This window comes from Neovison vison, chromosome 7, assembly GCF_020171115.1.
Source record: "Neovison vison isolate M4711 chromosome 7, ASM_NN_V1, whole genome shotgun sequence".
NCBI lineage: Eukaryota > Metazoa > Chordata > Mammalia > Carnivora > Mustelidae > Neogale > Neogale vison.
In genome coordinates, this window is record NC_058097.1 from 30,406,246 (window position 1) to 30,425,378 (window position 19,133).

Below are 19,133 nucleotides of genomic sequence, written 5' to 3' on the forward strand. Positions count from 1 at the left end.
CCTTTTATCTTAGAAAGAAAAAGATGACACTTAATTTCAGGTTTCTATAGAATAGGAAGATAAAATGAGCCCCAGATTTTTCCAGATTCCCTTGAGGAAGATGGTTCTAGGTGGTTTTGTAGATACTCAGGATACCTTAGGTATTCAGGCTTACTTGTTTTCACCTATTGTGATGGTTGGAGAAGACTCTCATATCTTCCAAAGTCTTGCTGAGGAGTTAGGCCAAGTTAAACACGATCCCCATACAGACGATTTCGGAGAATCGAGAACAAATATATCCTTTGCCCTTCAAATGTGATTTGAAGACCTGGAAGATATTACACAATCATTAAGAATTTATTGCTCATTCACTCACTCACTGTTGGACCCACATCAGACAGGATCCCTAACAATGGTATCTGGTTGGGGAGTGGAGTCACATCTTTACTGTATTAGGATTCCTTTCATTTCAAATGATGGAAAACCCAATCCTAACTGACCAAAACAGAAAGATAAATTACTTATTCACATAAGTGAAAAATCCAGGGGTGGGGTTGTGTATATTAGTTGTTGATGAATGATAGCTCACCTCAACACATAGGAGCTTAAAACAACTTATTCAGCTCAAAATCTGTGGGTCAGGAATTAAAGCTGGGCTCAGTTGAGTGGTTCTTCTGGTCTCCACTGGGCTCCCTCATTCATCTGCCGTTAGTCATGGGTGGGCTTCTGGCAGGTGGCTAGGATGCTTGGCTGTCCTCCACATCCTTTCCCACCTTCCAACAGGCTAACCCGGGCTTTGCTGCAGGGCAGCAGGATTCTGAGATAGAGTGATAATGTATACCATCACTTCCACTGCATTGTGTTGGCCAACGTAAGTCACAAGACTAGTCTATATTCAAAGGATAGGAAATAATCTTCACCTCTTCATGCGCTCTGCAAGAGAAAGCTGTTGGCCAACTGGCTCATAGGCATGTAACTAAACCAGTCTCTGTGGCCAGAAGGATACTGTGTCTTGATTGGCCCAGGGCCTGGCCACATGTTCCATCCTTGCCCTGGGAATGGAACCCTACTGAAAGTGTAAGACCTTTGAGTAGAGCGTGTTAGAACCTCAAAATTAGTGGCTCTTGCCAGAAGGAATAATGGGGGCTGCTGGTGAAAGTGATGATGGTAGGATGAGAACAGATACCCAATGTGCCATTGCTGAAGCTCCCTTTGCTGGTTATATAGAATCATGCAGTAGGTTAGAAGTGCAGGGCCTTCGTGTTGGAACCCAGATCTTCAGATACCAAATCCTACACTTTGGCCTGAATTATTTTTCTGCTTCAGCACTGGGCATAATTCTACATGATAGGAGGAATAGATGGTCCTGCCTGGAGGCGTTTTTACTTTGTAATAGAATCATCACCCCGATGGCAGCCTTGGCTTTTCACGATCATCTTCTACATGTTGTGGGATCAATACACTTTCAAATACTTGCCCATTCACTAAGGCATTATCTCCCCAAACTTCTTTGTCCCTGCTTATATTTGTCAACTTTACAATCCTTTTATTCCCAGCAAAAGCTTTGGGAAGCAACAAATACAAGCAGGGATTATAAAAGGATTCTTATTAAAGCATGCTTTCATTGAGGCACAGAGTACAATGCCCTCCGTTCTCCCCTTGTGAAAAGATGTGTTTTCTTGTTTAATTAGAACAGGCCTCCATTCCATTAGAAGAGGACAAGTAGGGCAGCAGGATTGAGACTCCAGGCCCCAAGAAAAAGAAAAAAAAAAAAAAAGGTTTATTTATTTCAGCTCTAGCCAACTTGAAGAGTGTATTGTAACTTCATGAAATATTCTGTCATATTTAGGATGAATGAATACATGTAAAGCACCACGTCCCTGCCACATAGTAATTGGTCATAATCTCCATTTTTGTTGTTGGTTTTGTTTTTGTTGTTGTTACTTTGCAATTAAAGCCTGTGTTGGAGAAATGCAAAGCCAAGTGCATCAATTAGGGTCCTAGCAGGAAACAGATGGTACACTCAATTTGGATAATTCGAGGGGAGCTTAGTAAAGGGATTGTTTGCAAAGATACGAGCAGGGTTAAAGGAAGCCACAAGGGACAGTGTTGTATCCCAGAGTTAGCAGTGTGGGCAATTGTCTGACTTGGAGCAGAGGTTGGCAATCTATGGCCCATGGGCCAAATCTGGCCCGCTACCTGTTTATGAAAATAAAGCCTTATCGAAACACACCTATTGTCTGCCAACTGCTTTCGCAGTTCAAAGGCAGAGCTCAAGAGTTGCATCAGAGACTATATGGCCTGCAACCCTAAGTATTCCCTCCAGCCCTTTACAGAAAAATGTTACATCAGGGCTGGGACAATGCATGGACTGAGGCTCCCAACTTCCTTAGCTTTTGCACGTAGCTACGTAACTTGTCTTAGTCTCAGCCTGGTTTGCTGATCTTGGATGCATAGAGTAGCTCTATAGAGAAAGCTACTTGGCAGGAGTTGTGACTTCCTGGAGAGAGATATAACCAATACATGGGAACTCTGCAAGTACGGAGATGGTGTATAGACCCCGCAGCCTGTCTCCAAACACTCAAGTGCCTCATCCACTTGGAAGTCTCAGGGCCAAGGAGCCAGCGGACAGGGTCCATAAACATCAGCTTCCTGGGAACCAGGGTAGGTTGAAGAATGTACAGAGCATCCTTAGGGGCAAATCTGAGGACAGAAAAGAAAAGAGGTAAGTGAGAGAACTTGCTCCAAATCCTAAGAGGCCCAGCTACTACAGAATCACAGTCAGGGGTGGGGAGGGAGAATGATAAATTGTTCAGCTCAAAGAAATCGCATTATCAACACATCAAGTCATTTTGGTATATACAATTGTTTGTTGTACACAATATACACAAGTTTGATTTGTGAATGCTGTCTCAAAAAAGCAGGAAGGAAAAAAAAGAGCCCACGTTAAAAATTGGATCCAAGGAAGGTAAGTTGCTGGCTCATCTATTCAAACAACACTTATTTTACCCTTCAGAAATAGGAAACCCCTCCCAGTCCCGAGTTACATGACGACAGGGTGAACCTTCCCTTCTTCATCCACATATCTCAATAATTACTAAATGAGCGTTCTGTGACTATGTATGTGAAGTCTATTTTCCCCACTATGGCCTCTACCATTCACTGATCTAGCCCCACCCCCAGACCAGTAAGGCAGATAGTTGTTTAATAAATGTGTGTTGCTTAAGCTCACTGAAGACAGAATATGTGAAATGCTTTGCACCTAAAAATAACATAGTAGGTCTATGGGATGAAGGGTATATGGGAAAATGGCAAACATGGAAAGTAATAATGTGAAAGTTCTCTTATCCGAAGAAATTGGGACAAATAGACAAAGTTGAGATTTCTAATGATTAAAAAAAACGTACTTTAGGGACGCCTGGGTGGCTCAGTTGGTTAAGCGGCTGCCTTCAGCACAGGTCATGATCCCAGCATCCTGGGATCGAGTCCTACATCAAGCTCCTTGCTTGGCAGGGAGCCTGCTTCTCCCCTTGCCTCTGCCTGCCTCTCTGCCTTCCTGTGCTCTCTCTCTGACAGATAAATAAATAAACTTTTAAAAAAAATGTATCTTAAATATTTAACTTCTTTTTAGAGTCAAAACATATATATTATTTTCCCAAACACTTAATGGAGGGCTTGGCCTCTTTTTTTATGGCTGTATCAGATTGCTGAGAATTTTAGATTATCTTTCTTTCATAAAACTCATTCATGAAAAAAAAAAAACAAAAAAAACCTCATTCATGATGCATTATCTATGAGTTTCAGTTTCATGATCTTTAAAATGGAAGGTAAAACCTTAAGAGACATAGAAAATATTCTGAGGACAGTTTCCATATGGTGTAGTTTCACGTTTTCCTCAGTTTTTAATAAATGTTCCAACACTCTTTTTTAAAAAAGATTTTATTTATTTGACAGAGATCACAAGTAGACAGAGAGGCAGGCAGAGAGAGAGAGGAGGAAGCAAGCTCCCCGCTGAGCAGAGATCCCAATGCGGGACTCGATCCCAGGACACTGGGATCATGACCTGAGCCAAAGGCAGAGGCTTTAACCCGCTGAGCCACTCAGGGTGCCCCGCCAACACTCTTCTCAATGGCTTTTCTTTATCAAATGTTTCCAAAGCTTACAATCTAGTTTTCACAGAAACATTCCTTTCCTTTGCTGCTCACATGACATTAAAATACATCATCACAATCCTAGGCACAACTAGAAACTAGCCAAGTTTGGGAATGGACTTCTAGCAGGTACAGCATTTAACAGATGAGAGAGCAGGAACAGAGACATCCTGGAATGGAACCCATTTGCCATGAGCTTTCCACCCCCTGGGGGCATGAGAAGAACGTTTTATAGGTAGAAGGGAGAGCTGTGGTTACTTTGGTAAACTGATTCAATAGAGGTTTTGAAGAGAGATTTTACTGTACCTAAAGTAGCACTAAATATTTCAGAGGTCACATTACAAAGGATGAGCTCTTCATCACTGATGTTTCCTTTCTATCCTGCAGACAACCCAAGACAATCATAAGAAAGACAAAGCAGAACTGACCGTAGAGTTGCTTGCAGTTGACTGTAGGGAAGGTATCATTCTGACCCTTGCATGGTTTTGCTACCCCCAGCAGAGACCCAGGGCAGTCATCTGCTGGCAACTGCGTGACCTGTTTTCCTTCGGACTTACTTTTGCCCAGTAATTTGGACTCCTACTGAGAGGTGGAGGGAGGGAGGCATGAGTACAGCACTAGATGTACCAATGTGGCATGTGAGTTGGGGGAACAAGTCAGGGAACAGGGCTCTAGTTCCTTCTTGAAGGAAATGACCTGTGCCCGAAAAAGATTAGCCAGCAGGTGACCTGTGCTCCAGAACTGACACTACCACTTATCAACTTGGTGACCTTGGGCAGTGTACTTAAAACTAGGTCTTTTATAAATTATTTGTAAAATAAATGATAATGAATCACAATGTAAGAAACAATGCTATGTCTAACCTCTGTCATAAGAAGCCTGTGAGTCTTGCATGAAAAAAAATGCAGTGTTGTACTCTGAGGAGAGGGCATTTGTAGTGTTTTAAATTTTTCCCTCCCTCTCACTTCTTCCAGATCAGTACTTGTAACAGTCAGGATGGGCTCAGTCATGCTGCAGTAACAACCAACCTCAGACTTCAGTGGCTCAAAAACAAAAGGCTTATTTTTTTCCTCACATCACGAATCCATCACAGATTGGCAGGGGTCTCCCAGCCTCACTTGCTCACTCTGGGCTGTAGCCATCCTTGTGAATGTTGCCAATTGCCATGGCAGACGGGGGAGAGGGAGCTCTACGAGGTGTCCCTTGGCAACAAAATGCCTGACCTGAAGATGAAACATAAAACCTGTGCTGGCATTTCATTAGCCAGAACTGTCCCTGTGGCCTCCATCTACTCCTGAGGGATAGGAAATAGAATCCTCCTGATACCTCAGAGAGATATCTGGAGATATTTGTGAACACCACTGATGACTACCACACCACCATTTTACCTCATGTAGTTCTCTTCCCTTCCCCTCTCTCCCCTCCCAGACCCTCCTCTTCCCTATCTTCTGTCCTCCCTTTCTTCCCTTCTTCCCTCCCTCCTCTCTCTCTCCCTCCTTTCCTCCCTTTCTTCCTTTCTTCCTCCCTTCCTTTCTCCTTCCTTTTGTACACCTGCCTCTCTCTCTCTCTCTTTTTGAGGAGATATATTACAGTGAAAATATAAACTTTGAATTCAAGCAGTTTCCTCTCTCTCACTTACCAGCCTAGATGACTTTGGGCACATCATTTAAACCTGTTCTTAGTCATCTTATTTAAACAAGATGTACTTTGTGAAGATGAAATGAAATGACACACAGAAAATGTTCAGGAACGAAGAAACTTAACAAGTGTCTATTTCCTTCCTTAGTTCCTCAATTTCTCCTTTCTCTTTCCTCTTCATTCTTCTAAACTCTCATTAAAGGAAAAGGTGAGGGTTTGGGGGTCTGTCTGGTGTGGGGCTACAGAGAGAAACTATTTCTGCTTTGCCTATCTCCTCTACCTCCAGCTGTTTCTTCAGGGGATAGACCAGTGGAAGCCAGAGTGAACCCTGATCGTTGCAGATCATCTCAAGGTTATCTCAAGTCATTGCTATGAGAGCTCCAGAAAAGCATCTCTTGGGTGGGGGTGGGGGTGGTTTCTGAGTCTCTTTGGGAAAGGCCTGGTGGTATCCAGAAGCGGTGGTGTTTCTTCAACTTCTACCTGCATCAGAATCACCAAGGGTTCTTGTAAAAAGGCACATTCTGATTCTTCACATTTTGGGTGAGGTCCAAGATTCTGTACTTCTGACAAGCTCTCAGGTGATGATAAAGCTGCTGTCTTTGGAACGTACTTTGAGTAGTGAGATTCGGGAGGCAGAGGTGGGGGAGGATGAGGATATAGGAGCCATGGATTTAAGAAAGAATCCTGGATCTACTCCTGGTGAATTTCAAAGTTTGGACAAATGCTTATCTGTTTGAAAAGTCCATTTCCTCATCTAGTAAACAGCAACAATATTCATACCACCCTGCACTGTTGTTGCAAGACTTAAATGAGATATCATACATGTGGAAACTATTGTCAACTGGAAGGCACTGTGAAGGCTGGGTTATTGAAATCTCTTCAGACTTCAACTCAGGCTCTCTCTCCACCAGGAAAGAAGCACTAAATCTAGATCATGTCCATTACGCATGGGCAGGGAGCTTGATGGAAGGGTTGGGTGGGGGGTGGCCTCAAAGCTAAGGCAAGTTGTTATGAATGGTTGGCGTGAAGGCATCTTAACCAAATAGAACCTGTTAAACCAAGCCACAAGCAGTGAGACCCTACTTCTTCTTATGGGATGCGGTGATAAAGAAATTACATAGTTATTTGAGAGGAACATAAATAAAGATTAATAGGTTAATGAGTTATTTTCCTTTCATTACTACACTATTGTACTTTATTATAATTGCTTTGCACTCATTTAATTAAATTTGAACTGGGGCCAACACAAGATAATTTGTTTTCCCTGTACTGAACAATGAGTATGCAGATTGGATGTACTGAAGCAGTAATCAGCCCTCTGTTTGCAACACTTTTCTACTCTGAGTAGACATTATAATTGATAATTTGATTGTTGCCGCACTCTGTGCAATATATTTTAAAGCAACATTAACATAATGGAAATTATGTTGTGAGCTTAATCTCAGCTTTTCACTGAGCGGCTATCTGGCTCCTCGATAGAAACCGGTGAGGGTCTGACGGCAGCAGGTCTGTCTCTTGGTGTCTCTGTCTCTCTCAGTCTCTTTTTCTCCCTTCCTACCTCTGTCCCTTCTTCCTCCTCTCCATTCTCTTCCTTCCTGCTGCTTCTGCGCATCTTTCCGGTTCCCATACTTCTTCCATTCCTCCTTCCCTTCTCCCATAACACATCCACTGTCTTTGCTTGCCTGGTCCTCGGGATCCACCCAAGAAGACCAAAGGATGACATAGCGAGTGTGGACCACAACCACTCCCCCTGCTGCATTTCCTAATTTTGAGAACCGGTCACATCTGGGACATTGGGGCAAAGCCAACAAGGGGCTTTCCTGGAAATTATGAGAAATTATTCAAATAAGAATAAGAAATGAGAAATTATTCAAGGTGGTCAGAGTCGCCACAACCAGCACCACACCCTGGGCCACTGATGACCATAACGGATTGATTCACAAGGTGGTCATTTGCTCTTTGAGGGCAGGGCTGCAAATTTTGACAGATGTGGGAGGGAAAGCCACTGACATTTTCCTTTGTCTGAAAGCTATTCTTCTCTCAGAGCTACAAACACTTTCTTGAAAACATGCAGCATTTCTTTTCATGAATACCTTCTGGGAACAAATTCTCTCTGGTTTGAGGGTTTTCTGTCCCACCATGGAAACAAGGTGTGACATTCTGGTTAATAATCCTGAGCCAGAGATCTTGAGCACAGGTGGGGAAGCCCTGAGGCCAGGTGACTTCTGTTGAATTTTCATAACTCTGTAAATATTTGTTTCTGTGTTTGTTTTGGGAGGGAAAACACCTGTGAGAGGTTGGAAATGACCGTGTTGGTTTGGGGAGAGCCTCGGGAGGGGATTCTGAGTTGTTTTTTTTTTTTTTTTTAGTGTTCCTCCAAACTGTCCAGGCCCTGATTTGTTACAAAAATCAAATTTCTTTGAAGGAAATCCCGCTCTTTAATCTCCTTGTTCTTTCTAGGGCCTGGGCACCCACCCACACTCTGGGCTTCTATTATATTTTCAAACTCTCGGTCATTGTGGTGGGAAAGTGCCACAATGAAGAGCGTATTCCTCTGGTATGGGGAAACTTTTTGGAGAGAGCACATCGGTCTCTGTAATACATTCATTTTCACCAGCGAATGCTTGAGTGTCGGCACCGACTGGGAGTGTCTTGTGTGGGTTCCCCCTCCCTTCTCTTTCTGCCTTTTTATTTTGCAAAGACAATTGCGCTAGAACTTGACTCATTCGCACGCCAATTTACCCAGTTCAGAAGCAGCACTTCTAAATTCTCCTTTCCACCTCACCAGCTCCTCATCGGGTCAGGGCGGGCATCTTATAGTCTCTCATTTGCACGAGACGTACTTCCCTCAGCTGGGTTTACTGTTCTAAATATTATGAATTTTTTTTTTTTTAAGATTTTATTTCTTTGTCAAAGAGAGAAAGAGCTCAGGCAGGGGGAGCAGCAGGCTTTCCGTGGAGCAGGGAGCCCAGTGCAGGACTGGATCTAATGATCCCAGGATCACAACCCGAGCTGAAGGCAGACGCTGAGCCCCCCAGGTGCCCCAAAGTATGATATTTTTTAAAATTTTCAAGCCTTTTACAGAAAAGGAGCCAAAGACTGAAATGTTTTTACATTTTGCCCCCTGTTAAAAAGAAGAAGGGAAAACTCCGGTTTGCCTGCGTGGCACATCCCTCCTCTTGTTCAGATGCTAAGTTAATGCGGAGACCGCAGCAGCTGGGAAGTGGTCCCAGCCTAGAGACACCATCCCGGCTTCTTGCATCAGCCCACCCAGGGCTCCCAGCCTCCACCGACATCGCTAAGGAAGCCTGCTCGCCAACACCGACTGGCGGGTGGATTGGTGGAGCGCAGGTATCAGATGTTCAAGCTGACAGCCGTTTCCCACGGTGGGAAACCAGGGCGAAAGGCCGTGGATTCCTGGCATCGGCAGCCTACACAGACATCATGGCACTTTGGGATACTCAACCTGGCTCCTCGGTTTGTAGTTCTCCTAATCTGCTTCCTAGGACTCGGATTCAAGTGCAAGTAAGTTCTGTGGAGATGATCCCAGTGAACCCCAGGAGGGGAATGAGGGATTGGGACAAGGCAGAAAGACAATCAACAAATGACAGGTCATCGAGCCAGTCAGCAAACGGGGATCAAGCCTGTTGGGAAACTCCAGGAGCCACCGCAGAATGTGTCCCGCAGAGTAATCCCACTGAGGCCGAAGGAGCCGGGTGGGTATTCATATAGACTCTCTGGTCAGTCATTGGCGGAAGGTTACTTCTTAGGCAGTGCTTCTTGATGCCTATGTCATTGGGCTCATTTCTTCTCCTCAAGCAGGCAATTTTGCATGTCTTAGTATCTCAAAAGGAGGAAGGGTGAGTTCTGTAGTATATATTTGAGAGAGAGAGGCCACATCACAACACTTTTATTATAGATTAGTGTTACGGAGACTCTTATTATGAGTTATTATTGTTGATCTCTTACTGTGCCTGATTTATAAATTACACTTTGTCATAGCCATGGTTGTAGAGAAAAACCTATGATTCGGTACTATCCTTGGTTTGAAGCATCCCCTGGGGATTTTGCAATTTATCCCCTTCACATAAGGGGGGGACTACTTTGCCTCTAATGACAAAGGCTGAGCTCATGTATCTGTGTTCCATGCCGCCCATGTGGATAATAATAGCACCCATTCAGCGCTGAATGTAATGCTAAGCACTCCAGGAGGTCAGCTCTACCAGTCTTCCCAACAAACCCACAAGGTACTATTATCTGCACCTCGCGGATGAGGATACAGGGGGCACTGGAGTGTCAAGGAACTTGCTGGTGTGGTAGAGTCAGGGTATTCAAACCCACCCTTTGGGATGCTGGGCTAGACCCCCTCTCTCAGCTTTCTGCTTAGAGTCTGGAACCTCTGGAGACCACCGCTCTCCCAACTATTGCCATCATTTGTTGACTACATCTCACGTGCCTTGTCCTGGGGTAAGTGCTTTACCTTCATTATTCGGTTCTGATGATCTCACCAAGGCCGAGAGATATGCATTGTTATCCCCATGTCAGAGCTAAGGAAAGGAAAGTTGGGAGAAGGCCAACTGCATGGCCAGTGAATGGAAGAGTCCAGGTTGAGAGTGAGGCACGTGCACCCCAGACCCCCAAGCTGGGACTTCAAGATAACGTGCTTTCTGTGTGGGCCACGGCAGCAGAGAGCAAGCCAGGAAGGATGCAAATCCAAGAAAGCGGTACACCTGACTTGCCTCAGAGAAGGCCAGGCAGGAAACGAGGGTCATGAGGGAAGTCACAGACCCTCCCCCTTAGCCTACTTCCTTTTAGGAAGAGGGCACAATGGGGTAAGGTGCTTGCTCTTTTGTAATAACCTTTGATAATATCCGAAGTGCTTTAGAATGGACTTCTCTTTCACCTGGGATCCCTGCAGGGCTATTAGAATGGAGCCAACCAGCCCCCCCCCCCCCACGGCTTCCAGGAGCCACTCCTCCAATACTTGTTTGAAAACTTTTCCCTCAGTAACTGAGATTAACAACACAGCACCACGATGTCCCACACGTTGGACTTTGGGGATGGCACACGTTCTGCTCTGTGCATGGGGACAACAGCCATGCCCTCCCGAGAGTGCGTGGGGGTGCTGAAACAAGCAGGAAGAAGGGGGTGCTTGCCTGGGTTCCTCCGAAAGGCATGCCGGGAACTGGCTAGGTGGTACTCATCAAAGATCTCCCTTCTCTCTTCTCTTTCCTTCCCTAGCTCCTTCTCCCCTTTTCTTCATCCTTTGTCTCTTGCTGCTTTTATTTCCTCTCCAGAAAAGAAAGCCCAGTGTGGTAGAACAAACACCCAAGAACTCAGGAGACCCCATCATTGCCAACAAGGAATGCAAGATGCCGCGTCCAAAGTGGTCAGACCCAGCTCTGTGCTGCTGTTGCCCACCAGCCCAGCAGCCTTCTTCTTTGTAGATCTGAGCCCCACGCTGTAAACGCAGGAGAGGGGCACTTGTTCACGGGTTCAGCCCTTTTGAAAAGACAATTATTGACAATCGTTTACAATTATTTTTCAATTAGATTTTACATTTTAAAAAAATCAAGACCATTGACCTTCCTTGAAAAAACCAAACCTGGCCACACTGGACCTACACGCCCATCAACACCAAGTTCCTTTGCCTCTTCTAAATGGAGTGAGTATTTGCCACCCCAAGCTCACACACTCTTGGTTCTTTCTTTTTTTTCTTTTTAAAAATATTTTATTTATTTATTTGACAGTAAGCAAAAGCAGGGGGAGCAGCAGAGGAAGATGGAGAAGCAGACTTCATGCAGAACAGGGAGCCTGATGCGGGGCTCTATCCCAGGACCCCGGGATCGTGATCTGAGCCAAACAGATGCTTAACCAGCAGACACTTAACCGGCAGATGCTTAACTGACTGGAGCCACCCAGGTGCCCCTCACACTCACTTGGTCTTACACCCAGCCTGCTTATAACCCACAGGCACCTCCAAGGCTCCTAAAAATGCATATGGATAGTGTCTTGCTTTCACTGTGTGAAAAAGACAAAAAACAAAAAAAAGGAAAAAAAAAAAAAAAAAGCAAAAGGCCAGCATAACCTGACACTGACCTTAAACCCTGGCAGAAATGGCGGTGTCCTGAGTGCACAATTTTCCAGGTGCCTTGGCACATGGGAGCCCATGGACTCTCCGACCCCGTGAGGCACGGGTGCCCGCTCCTGCTTTGCTGGTTGCATGGTGAGGAACCTGAGGGGCAGGGAGATGAGGTGACTTGCCGCAGGTCACAGTGCTGCTATTGTCAAGGGCTGACTCAAACTCGGGGTTTGCTTACTCCTGCCCAGTGCTCCTTTCCTCTACCAGGAAGTCTTCGCATCTCAATTCGAATACTAGCTGTTTTCCCCACGACTCTAACAGCTTGGCAGGTGTGCAGGGTGGCTGCCACTAAACACATTTCAACAGATGAGAAAACTGTAGCCCAGGGGACATAGGAGCAGAGCAAGGAGTTGTCTCTGGCATGATTGGAGGGCTTGTGGGAAGGATGTGTATCTGTCTCTCTCTCTCTGGACGTGGGGTGGGGGAGATCCTAATACACTTCCCCCCCTTTTTTAGGGTAGACTAAAGGGGCAGGGAAAGAAAAGACCAAAAAGTACCAAACACCACTCTTACCTGCTTTGCAAATTTGGAGATAGCCATCCTGGGTCCTTTCTATTTTTCTTCCCTCCCTCCCTTTTCTTTTCACTCTGAAAACAAAAGAATTATCTAACAGCACTTTGGATGTTCAAAATGCTGCGTTGATTTCCCAGAGATTCTTATCAGAGTGTATAAAAGGCAGAGTGGAATAAGGACTTTTTCTATCTCCCATGTTAGGATTCTGAATCAGCGAAGGGGAAAACAAGTAGAGTTTCACTCATTGGCATAAGATGGAGGCTCAGAGGAAACCCCAGCCCACTTGGGATCTCAGACTGAGCCCAGCTACGTCTCTCAGAAGACATGTTGCTTCAGTTTGAGGAACTTGTACAATGTGCTAGGTATCTGGTGGGTCCTTTATAGACAAAAATCTCATAAATGCACAAAGTATTCCTGGGAAGGCATATTTGTATATCTGTTTCCCCACTGAGGAATCCAAGGTGGGCCAAAAATGTCTAGAATGCTGCCCAAGGTCATCCCACAAGCCTGGGTTTGACTCCAAAACCCACATTCCCTCTACTGCACTGACTTCATGATAGAACAAAAAAGTCCAAAATACTGCCCTCACTCCACCACTAATCCTGTGAGTCAGGACCTTTCCTTAATCCATTTATACCCAGTGACCCATCCTGGGTGTTTGGGGGTTTCCTATAGGTCCTCTGGGGTTGTCTGAAGGATGAATCACATTTTGCCGTCAAAGAACCTTCAACAATATCATCAAAATCCTACATAGTAGCCAATAATTCACTAGAGTCAGCTCTCTATTCCCCACTCCTCTTAGGCTGTCACTTTTAATGTCCCCTTGGAAGGGAGTAAAGCCAGTTGAAACTCAGGAAGTTTCGAGAAGCAAAAAGCCCATGCCACACCCTTGACAGGGTGCATTAGGGAGGAGGAAGTAAACATTAACCAGAAAGCAAACACGGAAACATCAGAGAGGTGGTGCACGGAGCAAAAAGCAAGTGAAACCTGGAAACAGTAGCTAAGCTCATGAACTTGGAAATCTGCCAAAGTCTGAGTTCAAATCCCTCCTTTGATACTAACTAGCTGTCCGGTATTAGGCAAGTTACTTAACTGTCTTTTGCCTTGATTTTCTCTGTAAATCTAGGGCGATAATGATACATTCCTCTGAGTCTTGTTATATAGATGCAATGTTCTAATGTATAGAACATGTTTGGGAGGGTGCCCGCATTATTAGGGGTTCAGCCAATGAGAGCTCTTATTATATACAATCAAACTGCAATTAACCTATTTTCAAGCTCTCTGCTCTTACATTTCTTTGTGACACTCATATTTCTAGAAAAAGGTCACATCAGGGTTTTTATTATAGTATTCTTTTTCAATTTCTAGAGCATGTTCTGTGGTCACCACTGACGCACGCTAAGTGTCCCACGATGTGACTATCAGCCGCAGCCAAATAATGGCTCCTGTATGATAAGTGGGTGAAACTAGTAACCAAAGACGAGAGTGATGTGTCCATCGGACTCTACTTACAGAAAAAAGAAGGTGGACAGGAGGCCAACAAGTTTTGAGGCATATATGCAGAACGGACTTGGGGGGAGAACACCAGCTGTCCTTCACCCACCCACGTCGCGGTCCTGGAGGGGAGGCAATTCCATTCAACTGGTAACAGGCAGAAATGGGAACTGGCAGAGATTGGGAAATGGCAACCTCAAGACTTGGAGAAAAGGAGCTGCTGGTTCATAAGAGGCAGGACAAAAGCGGACACCAGTCCTTCCTGAAAAGAAAAAAAATATTTTATTTATTTATTTATTTGACAGAGAGAGATCACAAGTGGCAAAGAGTCAGGGGGAAGCAGGCTCCCCATGGAGCAGAGAACCCAATGTGGGGCTTGATCCCAGGACCCCGAGATCATGACCTGAGCCAAAGGCAGTGGCGTAATCCACTGAGCCACCCAGGCTCCCCAAATAAATGAAAATCTTTTTTTTTTTTTTTTTTTAAAGATTTTATTTATTTATTTGAGAGAGAGAGACAGTGAGAGAGAGCACGAGCGAGGAGAAGGTGAGAGAGCGAAGCAGACTCCCCATGGAGCTGGGAGCCTGATGCGGGACTCGATCCCGGGACTCCAGGATCACGCCCTGAGCCGAAGGCAGTCGTCCAACCAACTGAGCCACCCAGGCATCCCCAAATAAATGAAAATCTTAAAAAATGGATAAAAATAGCTTTTAAGACAATAGTTTGGAGAGAGAGGTTTCCGTTATTTAGCAACTGACTACAGAGCTTCTCTGAAGAGTCATAAGGCTTCTGTGTGCATGGACATGTTCCTTCCTTCCCCAAGCTTACTCTCCCATAGGGGCATCTATATACACAAGCTGCCCTTCTTACTTACCATTCCTCCCTACTCGCTTCCCAGCTCAGAGTCTAGATTTTGTTCAGGACAGTCTGGCTCCAGTAATGTATCATGCTTAGCTTAAAGCAATCTGGACAACCCATAGGCTTGTCCCAGTTTTAGCCATGAGATATAAGCAAATGTCTGCAGGTAACTTCTAGGCTCTTTTTCCCTGGCAAGATAAACCTCTGAGAAGAACACTTAGCCCATGCCTGTTTTGTTCCTGCTTGGTATGCTGGTGTGAAGATGTGATGCTTGGAGCGACAGCAACTGTCTTGCAGCCATGTGGGAAGACATTGCTGATACATTGAGAATTGCCGATCAGGGAGACAGAACGAGCCTACGTTCTCAGTGGCATCATTCAACTTCTGTGCCAATCCCGGAACCAGTTACTTCCACATACCTTGTTATGTCAAGTAAACAAAATGTTTTTATTGCCTAAACTGCTGCTGCTTGGAATTTCCATTACCAGATCAATATTACGAGTCTGTCTGGGGATGGGACCTGGTTATGCATATTTTAAATACTCCCAGTTCTCCCTAATAAGGGTTCAGAAACACTCTTCTATCCCATGAAAAGCTCAAGCATCATGAGAAGTATTTAAACTATTCAGAAGAGGAATAGACTACTTTCTAGGTGGGTTATCATTGAAAACATTTTGGAGAAGGTAGCATTTGGTTTGGCCTAGGCAGATGGATAGGCTTGGAGATTATGAGGATAAGAGAATATAGTATTGTGGGGAGCTAAGCCCTGAGAAGCACAGGCTATGTATGGGAGGCACAAATAGCTCAACTTGACCACGGCACAAGGTGTGAAAAGTAGATGAGGCCAGAATGATGGTGTGGGGCCGGACTATGTGTTGAGTGGCAGTTTAATGCCATGCTAAGGGCTTGGTGCTCAACACTGAGTTAGTAGCCATAGATGATGAAAGAGAAGTATAAGACCCAGCCTGATCATTGAAATGCTTCGAAAGCAGTTGGGATGTCAAGGATTACTCATGCGAAACTCTCAGGAAAACAAATATGCCATATAGAATTAAACTCCCCAGGTGATAGCACAGAAAGAAATAGCCTTAGGGTGTCAGAGTCAGGAAAGAAGGGTGTGGGGCAGATCAGGATCGTGAAATTGTGGGATGTTAGAGATGGAAAGATAGCTACCGGCTTAGTGTCTTACTTTCGAAGTGATACAGGAATTCCATGTTTGCCACTCCTGGGAAATGAGCCCTTGGACTCTGTCTAACATCTTCTGGCACAAAGATTTCACGAGTCGGCATCTATTATTAGACAGTTTCCATGATCATTCTGTTTTTTTATTACATTATACCAGAATCACTCTTTTTATAAATATAGCCCACTGATCGTTGTTTTTGCTTTACTTGCTTATGAGGATGACATGAGTTGAATTATGGGTTCTACTAATCTGTAGTGTTAATACATTCCGTCCCTTCCCATGGTCTCAGAGTGAATAGAATGTGTTTTCTTTACCCTTGACTTTGGGATGGCTTGATTTGAGCAATTAGAATGTTGGCGGGTGTCATGCCAGCAAAGGCTTTCAATGCGTGTGTCCATTTGCGAATGCCATCTTGTACTCTTCAATCAATACGAGAAAATCGTTCCAAGGAGCACCTACTGATTCCCAAAGAAAAAGAAACAGAGGGAACAAAATGGACTCAAATCACGACCTGGATCCAAGCACAGAGGAGCTTACATCAGATCGAACAAACTCCAGCTCACCTGTGGGTATGCAAGGGAGAGATAGATGTGGCTATAAGCATTAATGCGGCAATAGCTAAGACATATAACAAGGTATACTTCCTCTTACACCAGAAATCTCTTCCAATAGATGGAGGCCGCTATTATTCCCCGAAAATATTATCAGTTTGTTCTCATATATCCCAGTGCTGATAACCATTCCTGGTGTGACATGCATTCCAAATCCCTCCTGAATAGAATTGCTCACTCTTTCACCCAGAACTGAGCACGAGGTACTCCAGATGTAATATGCCCCTCGCAGAACCTATTAGGATCACCACTGCCCTTCAGTGGAAAATAATACTTTATTAATGAGCCTAAAATTGCTTTAAATAAAAGAAAAAAGTTGCATTGTTGGATAGTATGGAGCTTTGGGTTAATTAACCCTCTGATCTTTTCTGACTCAATCACTGTCAAACCGGCTCCCCGAACCTATACTTACACAGTTGACTTTTTTTTTTTTCTTACATTAAGTAGAGATTCTATTACTCTTAAATTGTATGTGGTTGTTTTTGACCCCACAGACTGGTCTGTCAATGCAATTTGAATCCTTATTCTGTCATCAAACCTATCAACGATTCCTCGCTTATTTAGGTCATCCATAAATTTGGTATGGGGGCCTGCCATGTCCTCCTCCAAATTATCGTGAGAAAGAATATTAAAGACAACAGGGGTAAAAACAAGAACCTTATGGTGTATCTCTAGAGACTTCCAGATTGCAGACAGTAGGGTTGGTTGAAATCCATAACAAATCCCTTTATAACCGTATAGTCATCCTATCTGTGTTTTGACATGTTGTCCACAAGAATATTTAATGAGTGACATGGCCAGAGGCCTTGCTTAGATCAATACTTATCAGTAAAGTAACTTGATCAACAATGGAAATTGGTTGGAACCACATGATCTGTTCTTGGAAAACTGATAATGCGTCTTAGTAATTAGCTCTTTCTTTTCTATGGGCTACCAACATGGTTTAATAATTTCTACCATATAACTGTCAGGGAGCGACATCAGAATAATGTCTCTAGTCTCGAAAATCCATCTTTAAAGGTTTGCATGAAATTTCTCACTGATGAAGTAGCGTCATTTGGTACAATGTGCTCTAAGATGATGTGTCTTACCAGGACGCTCCCCCTGGACTTGACTGCCTCCTGGATCAGAGTAATCATGCATCACCCCAAATCCTACTTGGCCTTGCCAGCAGGGTGACAGCAAGCATTGTGGTGGTTATGAGAATACACTTCTTAGATGCCTTAGGAAGGGGAGCCTAATTGACTGCCCCAGCTGCTCTCCCTTGAATCTACCAGCGCCCCTCTGCTGGGGCCACACTTCCCGCAGGCTGCTTCCGGCCCATGATGGAGCCTCACTAGAACTCTAAGGCAGGTCTATTCTTCAGAACATGAGACTCTTTTGATAGATGACTTTGGCTTAGTCGAGAGCCCCTTGGAACTACCCTGCAGAGCAAGACCACCCAGTTCTCTCCTCCCCAGACCTGCTTTACCATCTGATGGCTCTCCCAGTCTTCTCCAGCCCCCTCCCTATTCTCCCTCTTAAATAAATCTTCTGCTTGTTAGTCCCGTCCTAGTGTCCTCCTTGGAGGACCTGAACTAGCAAAAGCATCTATTATGGGGATAAATTTAAATTTATAAATAGAATTATTTGATGCTTGCTTACCTCTTCGATTTAACTATGAAAGTAGGGATTAGCTCCGAGGTATGTTTGTCTTTGGCTGACCATTAAATCCCAGCCCCTCCTACGGAGCCTGGCACACAGTGGGGACCGAGGAAACACTGATTTAACAAACGAGTGAAACCATTGAAAATACCGTGAGTTATGAAAATGGAAGGTACGGTTAAATGTAACGTATGCTTGTCCTGACTATAGGCTGTACTAACTGCAACATGGAAACTGGAATTGGGGAACATTCCCTGAAGAATAAGGTAAATAAACATTAAGACAAATGTCTTAATTACAGGCAGTCCAAGTAGTTCATGTGGTGATTTTTAAAGAAGATTTTATGTATTTATGAGAGAGAGAGAGCGAGCGCGCGCGCATGAGCAAGGGGAGGGGCAGAGGAAAAAGCCAACTCCTGGTTGAGGAGGGAGCCATAGACCCAGGGTTCAATTCCAGGACCCTGAGATCATGACCTGAGCTGAAGGCAGAGCTGCTGAAGGCAGACACTTAACCCAATGAGCCAACCAGGCACCCCAAGTGGTGATTTAAGAACCTTAAACTGGATCATATTTCAATCTGGTTTCTCTCCAAGCTGTGACGGAGTTTGTGACCAGTTTGGTAATGGAGAACACACTAAGACAGTCCATTCCAAATACTGTCTAAGATGGACAACCTCAAAAGCAGCACACAGTTGAAAGTAGTTGACAAAGGAGTTTTCAGAGCTGACCAGTTTGGGAATCTACAATAATCTAGCTTAGCATCTTTGACAAGTCACTTTCCCTCTCCAGATTTGGATGTTCCCGTCTGCACCATGAGTGGACTGGCCTTGGGATTCTGAAGCACTTCTGGCTTGGGCAACCCTGGATTCAATTTTTTTTTTAAGTTTATTTTTATTTTTTTAAAGAATTTATTTATTT